At 43.1% G+C, this 12,257-nt stretch overlaps 6 non-coding genes across 6 annotated transcripts; all 6 read left to right on the forward strand.

Annotated features, from left to right (window-relative positions):
* Positions 1 to 10,020: 10,020 nt before the first annotated feature.
* Positions 10,021 to 10,093, forward strand: trnat-ugu (transfer RNA threonine (anticodon UGU)). Its single transcript has one exon. It is a non-coding gene; the product is annotated as a tRNA-Thr (tRNA).
* A 204-nt stretch (positions 10,094 to 10,297) lies between these two features.
* On the forward strand, positions 10,298 to 10,370 carry trnat-agu (transfer RNA threonine (anticodon AGU)). The gene has a single exon. It is a non-coding gene; the product is annotated as a tRNA-Thr (tRNA).
* A 492-nt stretch (positions 10,371 to 10,862) lies between these two features.
* On the forward strand, positions 10,863 to 10,935 carry trnat-agu (transfer RNA threonine (anticodon AGU)). The gene has a single exon. It is a non-coding gene; the product is annotated as a tRNA-Thr (tRNA).
* A 224-nt stretch (positions 10,936 to 11,159) lies between these two features.
* Positions 11,160 to 11,232, forward strand: trnat-agu (transfer RNA threonine (anticodon AGU)). The gene has a single exon. It is a non-coding gene; the product is annotated as a tRNA-Thr (tRNA).
* Positions 11,233 to 11,444: 212 nt separating this feature from the next.
* trnat-ugu (transfer RNA threonine (anticodon UGU)) lies at positions 11,445 to 11,517 on the forward strand. The gene has a single exon. It is a non-coding gene; the product is annotated as a tRNA-Thr (tRNA).
* Positions 11,518 to 11,729: 212 nt separating this feature from the next.
* trnat-agu (transfer RNA threonine (anticodon AGU)) lies at positions 11,730 to 11,802 on the forward strand. Its single transcript has one exon. It is a non-coding gene; the product is annotated as a tRNA-Thr (tRNA).
* The last annotated feature ends 455 nt before the right edge of the window (positions 11,803 to 12,257 follow it).

Below are 12,257 nucleotides of genomic sequence, written 5' to 3' on the forward strand. Positions count from 1 at the left end.
CTTCCTGCCGGAAATTCCATCAAGGAGGAGACTGACAAAGGAGCGAGGCAAGAGGAGTTAGAATTATTTTGGGGTCATGTGATGATCATTCCGCGATGTCGTCATTTCATGGAGACTACTCAAGATGATGTCACATCATGTCAAAAATGCAATGTCTGCATATCAGAAGTAGGACTATAACCACAAATGCCCACTTTATGCTTTATGTTTCAAGTGGGATTAAGCTAAAATCAAATATCCACACTGACATGGTTCACAACTTAAAACTGCAAAGACAAGCTCTGTCCCAATCGTGTCACCCACACACCCCCTCCACTACCAATGCGCACAATTCATATTTGGAATGACTCATAACTAATAATAATAAATAAATAAATAAGAAGTAGTTGCTGCCAATGCATGAGAATCAGGGGTGCCCAAACTTTTTGGACCGAAGATCTACTTTTCGATCAATCAACCTCCCGGGATCGCCCCTTACCGCGCACGCGCATGCACGCACACACACACACACACACACACACACACACATTCAGACACACGCGTATGCCATGACGAGAAACAGCCTAACACGGAGGCATGCGATGCACTTTTGCAGCCTGTTAACTATCGTAGCTCACACGTACCGTTTTAAAGTGCTTCCATGGGCCCTCTAGATTCCTATTCTTTGCCCGTGCCCTCGGTGAATTGTACACGAAGCAAACTCTGAATGAGAATAATGACGGTAAAAGGTATAGCGCAACAACTCTGATCACAAGCTGCGATTGCAGACTGCTGAGCGCGAATAACTTCCGGTGACGTTGGTCTCGCGCCACTGTAGATCAAAGATTTACCTGCTTTATTTTATTGTATTTTTGTAAATTTTTTTGTGAAAATGAGACTGATGGGATGATTAGGGTGCAGTGTACATTAATATATTACTAACATGTACAAAGACACACAAATGGTTGTTTGTTTGTTTTTTCTCCTCTACAACCCTCGGATCTACTTGGGACGAGTGCTAGATCTACGGATCGATCAGGATCGACGTAATGGGCACCCCTGCATTAGATTGAATGTGAAAAAAGGAAAGCCCCATCAACACGTTTTTAAATTATCTTTACGCAGCCAAATGTGTCTAAGAAATAGCATCCTAATTACTGCAGACCTAAGAAACAGATGTGGTTCAGTGTCGTCACCATGGGCCAGTGTAATCAAGTCTTTTTGGTATCAAGTACATGCACAAAATAGAACACTCAACAAAAATATATTCACACTGAAATAATCATGAAATGGCACAAGCATCAATTTAATTTGAAGTCCTGGGTCGTTGACGATCATGCTGGTACACGCCCGTTTTCATACGCTACCATTGTGAAGCTTCAGGGCTTCCGCAGAGGATACATCAATTTAAGCTACCCTGTGGAAGCGCCTCGATGCTCAATTCTTGCACCTCAATGAGCGTTTGATATGCTACTCAAAACAGGAGCACGAGAGCAACTTCCAGGTCCCATTCAATCTTTTGAGGAGCTTGTCACGTTGCCAGTAAGAGACATGAGATGTGTGGGATCTCGCACTTTAAAAAATGGTTGAAGATGTTAAAAATCATGTGCATCACGCTTAATTCCCATGCTAACAATTATATTCATAACCGAAAATGCATGGTCGTAGGTGACCACAATCTATCCCACACGGTTGCTCAATTATTTTCAACCCAACTACACTGTACGGGTAAGCAAGCTCCTCGTTCACTTGTTCACCTGTTACCAAATGCGCCTAGTGACAGTTGCTTGAAAGAAGTTTAGAAATGCAGGCCAAGAGCTGCCACTATACCCATGTGTTGTTGTATGTTCCACATACAGTACATTTGACAATAAAGTTTATCCAATCCAATCCAATCAAACATATTACTGACGTAACATCACGTGACAGTCACGGTCTAGGGCATAAGTACCTCCCATTAATGATCTCAACTGGTCAAAGTTTTTCCGCTTCTCGCTGTCTGGTCTTCAGAGTACAGTCATGTCGCAGAACAAACGCTTCAGCCCCGTGGACAGCGAGGAACACAAACACAATTTACTTTGAAGGCCACTTGAGAGCGCCAGAGTACATGTAAGCGCGGTGCCAGGCAACGGGGCTCGACAGCTGGACTGCAAGTCGTTTTTCTGCTTGCTTTCATGGCTGAATAAATCAGTGTCGTCTTGGCTGGAAATGTCTCACGGATATATGCTGATTTGCCTGATGCCATTCTATCCTGCAATTAAAGTTTCTTTTTTATTGCTGATACTTTGCTTATTATATCAGAATAGTGGAATGTACGTGTGTGCTGCATCCATGTCACACTCAAAGGGAAATCGTTGCAAACAAACCAAAGCTTTACGTACACTGAAATGCATGCCTACTGCTACTTTTTAGAGCAAGCCGATTGACTAATGACTAATTCTGCTCTCGGATTCATCTTTCATCCGCAGACATGCCTCATGCAATTTTCACTTGTACACACCGAAAGCAGACTACAAAGATGCTCACAAATGAGACACACTCCGTTTTCAATCGTGATAAACGGCTCCAGTTTTCGAATACACTCACACACGTGTCTTGTGATCTTCTTCTGCGGCGTCACAGGTAGAATAGCGTCGCCTATCGACCATTATTCAGAATGGTTCATTTTTGTCTTGCATCAATCAAAATCAGATGGTTATACACTTTCTGACATGTCCTTTTTGTTGTCGTAAAGTAGGCTAATTTGATTGAGGTTGAATTTATTGTAACAATGCTTCTTTGCAAAAAATCATATTCAGTTGGAAAGCCTTTTTACTCGCCTCCTGTTTGGAGGTGGTGCTCGGACAAAAACATGGTTTTGAGGAACGCAACTTTGACGCTGCTTTATCGTACAGGCCTTGTCCAGATTAATTAAATTTGGTATTCCCATTCTTGAAGCTGACATCAAGTGACAGCTGTAGCAAGGCCTCACCTGGCGATACTAGAGGCCCAAAAATAAATAAATGACAGAACAAGACCAAAATAACCTGTTGGGCAATAGAAGCAGAGATTTCGAAAAATGCTTTTGCACACAACGCACATACTCAACTCTGCTGCTCACCGGTCCCCCCTCCCCCAAATCTGACAATCTCCCAAGGGGTTAAGAAGAAGAGCCTGGCCCAACACCTGAAGGAGCACTAGCTGCATCTCATAAGTGCTTCAAATTAGCCTGCAACAAGCATTCCCCTATAGAAACAGGGGAAAACAGCGAGGTGATGCAGGCATACAATTGGGGCATTTCTGTCACATAAAACCTCTCCTCTCACATGAACACTTTGAGACGGTAATTCATGCCTTTGTCACATCCCGGCTCGATTACTGCAATGCCCTTTACTTTGGAGTCAGCCAGTCCTCCATTAAGCGCCTTCAGCTGGTCCAGAATGCCGCCGCTCGCCTCTTGACTGGTACTCGTAAGAGGGAGCACATAACTCCTACTCTGGCATCCCTTCACTGGCTCCCCATTCATTTTAGAGTTATTTTCAAGATCCTCTTATTTGTTTTCAAATCTCTGAATAATCTCGCGCCACCTTACCTCTCTGAGCTCATCCGCCCCTACACACCTGCCCGGCGCCTCAGGTCTGTGGACCAGACTTTATTAGAAGTACCAAGAACTAAACTGAGGCTCAGAGGGGATCGAGCCTTTTCCTCTCTGGAATGACCTCCCACTAAACATTCGGCAAGCCTCCTCGCTGCCCATCTTCAAAACCCTCCTCAAAACTCACTTGTATTCTTTGGCATTCGACTCAGCATGACTTAGATTTGTTCTTGGTTTTACTGTTTGGTGCTTTCTACCGCCTTTATTACCGATTTGTCTTACTGTTTATTGTGCATGTTAAATTGCTCCATGTACAGCACTTTGTATGCAGCGATGGCTGTTTGAAAGTGCTCTATAAATACTGTTGACTTGACTTGACTTGACTTGACATTGAACCCCCTTATGTGCACCCTCATAAGGGGGTATAAAGACATAATCAAATACAGTGGTTGGACGATAGGATCCAAATCTATTCCTTGGGGCAAATTTGAAGGCATGTCTACCACACACCACAAGTGTGTATTATACTTTTATTCAAAAAAAAAAAAAAAAAAGAGAATATGAAGTGAAATCACAAGAACCCATTTTTTAATCTCAGCCCTTCCACAACTCGGTCAAACACCTACAAACAGAAGAAAAATTTCAGAGAAAAATTCCTGCCACCATGACTGACTCTCATCCATCCATCCATTTTCTGACCCGCTTATCTTGACAAGGTGTGCCGTAACCTATCCCAGCTGTCTTCAGGGCAGTAGGCGGGGTCCACCCTGAACTGGTTGTCAGCCAATCGCAGGGCAAACATAGACAAACAACCATCCACGCTCGCACTCACACCTAGAGGCAATTTAGAGCATTCCGTTAACCTACCACGCATGTTTTTGGAATGTGGGAGATGCCAACTCCACGCAGGAAGGCCAGAGCCAAAATTGAACCCTCTGCATTGTGAGGCCAACGCACTAACCAGTTGCCCACCAGGCCGGCCTTACACTATACAGCACTTTTCTACCTCAGGTTTTACACTGTTACCACATTCACCTACTGAGGGACGCAGTATCAGGAGCAATTGGAGATTAAGTATCTTGCCCAAGGACATTTCAGCATGGTTGCAAAGGCAGATTATTGTCAAAGGTGATTTATTTATGTATTTTTGTCTGATAACAAAGCCTCCTGAATTCTTTTTGTGAGCTCTGAAACGAACCTGTCAAAACTGAATCCGTTGCCAGCATTTTTCTCTTTGTGACCATGGAAGGCATTGCGACACCCCCTAATACAGCAATGGTTCACCATTATTTGATTTGGCCAGACATATGACCATAACTCAGAGGGAATACCATGACAGAGCATCTCTTGAGTTGCAAACAATAGTTCGGAAGCCTCCAAAATGTCACATAGGGCAAAGATGGCTACACAATGCACATTACCTATTTCAGACCGCCTTGGTCTAATATGGAATAAGGAGGAGGAATAACAAATTTTTGGCCCTCCCTCTCATGCACCATGGGCCTCTATATCTTAAATTCCTGAGCTGAGTTTGGGCGTCCTTGTAAGTACCGCTTACTGTATAGTCGTGAGGATCACAGCTGTGTTTGAGCCTATGCCGGCTGTCTTTGGGCAATGATAAGATTGTAACAACAAAATAAATACTGTTTTCTAATTAAAGTAGTTTAGTAGGCAAGTAGGTAGGTCGATCCTAAAACATCCAGCCATCCATTCATTTTCGAATCCGCTTATCCTCACAAGGGCCGCGGGCCTCAAACAGTTGAGTCAAAAATAACCGAAACGATTTAAAAAAGTGACTGACCAAAGTTTTTGAGTTATTCATTTGACCCGAAAAGTGTATAAATGTACTTTATTTGATTAATTGATTTTCAAAGTGCATGACGATTGATCGCTTTAATCGCTTAATCAATTAATTTTGACACTCCCCCGCCCCAAAACAAAATCAGATGACGCTCATGGAAACAAATTGGCAGGGGCTGCTCTGTGCTTTTCATGAATTTTCTTTTAGCCAATACTGTAGTGTAAATGATTTCACCATTAAAAATATGAAAATAGAATTAGAGTATTTAATCCCAAGGGAAATTACACATTGGTCTGTTGCTTAAACTTAACACATTAACACAGTTTTAATCTTCTATTTTGGATTCATATTTTTACATCCATCTCCTGAGGAGTCAGTACCTCCCCAGGCATGAACCTCAACACACGTCACTGGTAGTTTGATAAATGTGACAAAAGTGAGTAACAACCTCGCTAGCTGTGCGGCAGCCAGAGGGGCGTGATTTTCAGAATTGATAAAGTTGACATAAAGAACAATGCATTACATTGATTGATTTGTACGGTCGAGGGTTCGATGCACAATGTTGACATATTTATGAATGAACTATGATGACATCCACCACACACGCTGGCATGAGCTCAGAATCTGTCTGCCTCCATCTTGTTTAAATCCACCAAAATCATACTGCACCACAACTCAGACTTGCTTTTAGCAGGTCTAAAATGTCCTCTACTTTCAGGCCGTGTAAAAGAAAACACCCTTGGTCTGCTGGAACGCCCAACATTGGGCAATACAGGTCTGCCAAATTCTCAAACATGCTCATTGAAAATCAAGATGTGCCAGATTTTATGTCCGAGTACACATGCGCTCTCTATTAAAATAGAGCCCCGAGTTATCATAATGTGTAGTGAATATAACTAAGTAAAAATCTATTTTGACCTTATACTTTAACTGCATATGTTAAATGAGTCCTCTTACTTTTACTAGTCCACCAGCTTACCAGTGTTTACTCCGTCAGAGAGAGCATGGTGCTGAAATCAAGCGAGGAAGGGGGAGTTCAGACAAGGAGGAGACACCTTTGCATGGGTGTTCCCCACATTGGAGGAGTGTGAGGATAGCCACTGTGAAATGAGCAGGATGAGTCATAATTCACACTCAGACACCCGCCCACACGCACAGCTTCGCACAGGCATGGGGAAGTCCACTGTTACCAGGGTAACAAGTGGCAAGTGACGCAGGTGGATCTCTGAGTGAGGGAAGACAGCATTTGCTGAATGCCGAGAAGATGCGCACACACACGCAAAACGAATACGTCACACGTCATTTCAATTCACTAAATAGTCAGTTTTTGCCGCCGCATCTCTCCACTCTGCCGTGCTTCACCTCCCTCGTTTCCTTTCCTTCTGTCCTCATGTCATCTCCTTTCCTTGTTTTCCCATCCTGCTCCCTTGCCTCCTTTCACCTCACAACATCACCAGCCCACTAAAGGGAAGTAGAAAGAGAACAGTCAGACTAAATTATTAATCCCATGTTTTTTTTCTCCCCTCTATCTGTGTCTGTTCTTAGTAGTGTTCTGTCTCCTCCCTTATTCTTTCTGCTCTATATATGCATGCTTTTCTCACGAATCCCAGATTAAAAACTTTACTGCCAAGCAGAGATGGGATCAAATCTCATATGCGCAAGTTTCAAAACGAATCCCAAGTCGTTCTGTATTGGGCAAGGCTAAGTCACGGGTTATCTTAATGGCTTTCTCAAACTACACAACTTTTGGCATTCAAGATGGTTGCGCTGTCACACTCCCAGATAAATATCGTTGTTTGTCTTGGATCGGGTCAGACATCACACTACAGACCCCATCTGATCGTTGCGTGCTTCTGTCAAGAGTTAGTTAGTCCATCAGTGCGAGTCCGTCGGGGAGGCTAGACAAAACGTCATGTCAACAGAGGCATTATTTGCATGTGCGTTTGTTTTTTGCTCAGAAAAGGAAAAAAAAAAAGTAGGGGAGTATGGACGTGTTCCTGGATAGTCGGGCGAGGGTGTTATGGACTGACTGTTCTCCTCTTTCATCGATAACTGCTTCAGACAACACAGTGTATGCAGGAAAGTGGTTAAGAGTGCACGATTGTCTGTGTCTCATGTGTTGCTTTGTATTATTTTGTCTTTTTTTTTTGGTTAACTTTACTTTTAATAGCGGCACGGACACCCGCAGTGGCTCCTCTTGTTTTATGTTGAGAGGGAAGAAATTTCATCCGTGCTGTATGTTACACGTACAGTACATTTGACAATAAAGTTGATCCAATCCAATCCAAAAAGAACTTGAGGGAACAAAATAGTTTTCTTTAATGACACCACATTTGCTAATCTGCCACTAGCTTTGCCGTTAGCAAATGTGGCATGAATGATATGGATACTTTCCAATATTTTCCCCTTTTGTTCAAGTCACTTTTTAAATACCGTATTTTCCCCACGAAAAGGCGCACCTAAAAGCCTTCCATTTTCTTAAAAGCTCACAGCGCGCCTTAAAATCCAATGCGCCTTGTGTATGGTCATTACGCTAATATTTCAACCCCAAAATGGCTCCTTGCTAGAGACATGCTTACAACGCAGAGTTTAAACGCTAAGGCGATCGGTTAAGCGGTTGAACACGGAAATAAAGCAGCGGCAAGAGAGTTCATCGTGAATGAGTCAATGTTATAACTTGCTGTTGGTTAAGTGAACTGTGTCGCTGCTTTATTCAATACGTTTTCCTGACATCTGATCATTCTGTTGGCATTCCCTTGAGTGTAGCTCTTTTTAGTGGATGCATTGTAAATTGCATCTTATAATGCGGTGGGTCCAATGTATGAAAAGAAATTATAAAATAGGCCATTCGTTGAAGGTGCGCCTCATAATCGAGTGCATTTTTTAGTGTGAAGAAATACGGTACTGAACACCAAATTGTGATCTTGTGCACCACGTCCAGTCTCTCGTCATAAGTAGGAAGACACTTCTTGTCTGCGTGACTAACATGGTTTAACACCTCCGGACGCCTTGTGTCGAAGAGACAAAGACTTAGACGAGCTGCATGCGGCTACAATCATGCAGCCCAGTACTGCATTGGTCAGAATCCAGTGAGTTAAAAAAAAATAGTCTTAAGACAACATTCGGGCAACTAACAAGTTGAACTGTAACTACTGTATATCTTGAGGTCAACTTTTCCGCCATTTTTTGTGATGCCATTTTCGTGAGATCACGTTGCGCACGTCTGTTTTGCATCTCAGAAAAATTACCTCTGACTTGTTAAAAATGCTTTCCGCGTCTATTTTTAGATATGATGTGCAGTGGAATCTCCTCTGTCACATCGTTTCGGATTGAATCACTTTCATGCAGTATCTACGTTTATTGCACGCACGACGGGATAACTCATCTTCGTCGACCCAAAAATTGTTGGAAGCTAGACGCAATATTTATGTCTGCCTACACAACTGATTTGAAAGACATGAGAAGCAGAGCAAATGTCCACCGGGATAAGCTTGCGTACATTGCCGGAGATGATGTGGGAATTTCGGGTAGCCAAATGAAACAACAGGCAGAAGGGGGGGCACACTGCAGAAATGGCTTTCAAGGCACACATCGTTGTTCCCTATGTTATCTGGGCTCAAAATGCTTCTCTTTGCTCTTACTTGTCCCGAAACAGTCGCACGACGCTTTGCACAGACACTCAGTCACAGGCCATTCCATTGTAACAATGGAAAAAGTTACTGACTGTTTGAAGCCTTTAAAATATCATAACTTCCTTAATTATTTAGTGATGAACAAAAGCTATTCTTGTTTGATGTAAAAAAAAAAAAGCTCAATTTCAATCGATTGAAAGCTTTTTGGGTGTCCAAACTAAGCAAAATAAAAGATTAATCTTTTCTATTGTGGACTTAAATGTTCAAAATCCTCCTAATGTTGTTCGCTCCCTGTCTACTAGAGGTAAGATCTGAAGCCCAAACCCAAGCCCAATCCGACCCGACCCGAATTTTGGGCCTAAAATGTCTCTCTGCTTTTCTCTCTTAAAAGTGCCGCGCTCGATTCTTAAGGATGCACTGCTGCTGTGGTTTATGGCCCAATTTTCAACTCTTCAAAATGACGGATGTCCTTAAATATTTCCGGTGAACTCTTAAAAAAAATCCAGCAATGATGGAAAATTGTCGGTTAATGTACTGTCTGCAGAAACAGAAATATGAAAGATGTAAATGTTTATACAGTCTTGTTTAAGTCAGATTTTGTTACAAAAGGCATGCTTTAATTTGTTATCATAAATCACGCCTCCTCCTCCCAAGTCCTAACAAATAAAATATGAAATTTGGAGTTTGCTTCAGGCTCGGGTGTGCAAATCAAGTTAATTGGTCGTGCTCGGGCCAGGACGGTCTTTAATACCCGCTGGCCGGGTCGGGTCGGGCTGGATTTTTTAGGCCCGATCTTACCTCTAATTGTCATTTCAATTCTCACTGAGGCCTTATCACGTGTAACTAAGTTCCTGTCATCTGTGTCCAGCAAATCTGTGGACTTGTCAGTATCCTTCGAATGTGAAGAACATCACTCTCTCTTTAAATTTCTACTGCAAGTCAAGCAACGGACTTTGTTTTTCCCAGACAAATCTGCTGGAACTGTGATTTTGGTAGCACGTTAACAAAAATGTTAACGCCCAAGGAGCCTGCAAGGTCTCATAGCTCAGTGGTAAGAGCACTGGTCTTGTAAACCAAGGGTCGTGAGTTCAATTCTCACTGAGGCCTCATCACATGGAACTGACTTCCTATCGTCTGTGTCAAACAAATCTGTGTACTTGTCAGTATTCCTAAAATGTGTGCATCACTTTCTACTGCAAGTCAAGCAATGGACTTGGCTTTTCCCGGACAAATCTGCTGAGGACCCCACTATTTTTGACTCTGATTTTGGTAGCACGCAAATAAAAATGCTAACAGTCACCTAGCATGCAAGGCCTCATAGCTCAGTGGTTAGAGCACTGGTCTAGTAAACCAGGGGTCGTGAGTTCAATTCTCACTGAGACCTCATCGCATGTAATTGAGTTACTGTCACCTGTGTAGTTGTCAGTGTCCGTCATATGTGGAGAACATCGCTTTTCTTTATTTTTCGACTGCAAGTCCAGCAGTGGACTTGGCTTTTCCCAGAAAAGTCTGCTGAGACCAGACTATTTTGACTCTAATTTTCATAGCACGTGAACAAAAATGCTAACGGCCAGCTAGCATGCAAGGCCTCATAGCTCAGTCGTTAGAGCACTGGTCTTGTAAACCAGGGGTCGTGAATTCAACTCTCACCGAGGGATCATCACATGTAACTGAGTTCCTGTTATCTGTGTCAAGCAAATCTGTGCACTTGTCAATATCCTTCAAATGTGGAGAACATCACTATTCTTTATTTTTCGACTGCAAGTCCAGCAATTGACTTGGCTTTTCCCGGAAAAGTCTGCAGAGACCAGACTATTTTGAGGCGCTAATTTTCGTAGCACATGAACAAAAATGCTAACGGCCAGCTAGAACGCAAGGCCTCATGGCTCAGTGGTTAGAGCACTGGTCTAGTAAACCAGGGGTCGTGGGTACAATTCTCACTGAGGCCTCATCTCGTCCCATATAACTGTGTTCCAGTGAAGTGTATCAAGCAAGTCTATGTACTTGACAGTGATGTTGAAATGTGGAGAATGTTACTTCTCTTCATTTTTCGACTGCAAGTCAAGCAACGACTTGGCTTTTCCCAGACAAATCTGCTGAGGACTCGACTATTTTTGAGGCTAGGATTTTGGTAGCATGTGAACAAAAATGCTAACGGCCAGCTAGCATGCAAGGCCTCATAGCTCAGTGGTTAGAGCACTGGTCTAGTAAACCAGGGGTCGTGAGTTCAATTCTCACTGAGGCCTCATTGCATGTTACTGAATTCCTAACAAGTGTGTCAAGCAAGCCTGTGGACTTGTCAGTATCCTTCAAAAGTGGAGAACATTACTTTCGCTTCAACTTTCTACTGCAAGTCAACCAATGGACTTGGCTTTTCCCGGAAAAATCTGCTCAGCACCTCGAGGCTGTGATTTTGGTAGCACGTTAACAAACATGTTAACGGCCAATGAGCCTGCAAGGTCTCATAGCTCAGTCTTTAGAGCACTGGTCTTGTAAACCAGGGGTCGAGAGTTCAATTCTCACTGAGGCCTCATCGCATGTAACTGGGTTCCTGTTGTCTGTGTCAGGCAAATCTGTGTACTTGTAAGTATTCCTCAAATGTGTGCATCACTTTCTACTGCAAGTCAAGCAACGGACTTGGCTTTTCCCGGACAAATCTGCTGAGAACACGACTATTTTTGACTATGATTTTGGTACCACGCTAACATGCTAACAGTCAGCTAACAAAAATGTTAACGCCCAAGGCCTCATAGCTCAGTGGTTAGAGCACTGGTCTAGTAAACCAGGGGTCCTGAGTTCAATTCTCACTGAGGCCTCATCGCATGTAACTGAGTTACTGTCATCTGTGCACTTGTCAGTGTCCTTCAAATGTGGAGAACATCACTATTCTTTATTTTTCGACTGCAAGTCCAGCAATTGACTTGGCTTTTCCCGGAAAAGTCTGCTGAGGCCAGACTATTTTGAGGCGCTAATTTTCGTACCACGCGAACAAAAATGCTAACGGCCAGCTAGCATGCAAGGCCTCATACCTCAGTGGTTAGAGCACTGGTCGCGTAAACCAGGGGTCGTGAATTCAATTCTCACCGAGGCCTCATCACATGTAACTGAATTCCTGTTATCTGTGTCAAGCAAATCTGTGTACTTTTCAGTATTCCTAAAATGTGTGCATCACTTTCTACTGCAAGTCAAGCAGTGGACTTGGCTTTTCCCGGACAAATCTGCTGAGGACCCCCCTTTTGGCTCTGATTTTGGTAGCACGCTAATAAAAATG

The sequence above is a fragment of the Hippocampus guttulatus genome, chromosome 1 (genome assembly GCF_054856545.1).
Source record: "Hippocampus guttulatus isolate MCC_2025c chromosome 1, RoL_Hgut_1.0, whole genome shotgun sequence".
NCBI lineage: Eukaryota > Metazoa > Chordata > Actinopteri > Syngnathiformes > Syngnathidae > Hippocampus > Hippocampus guttulatus.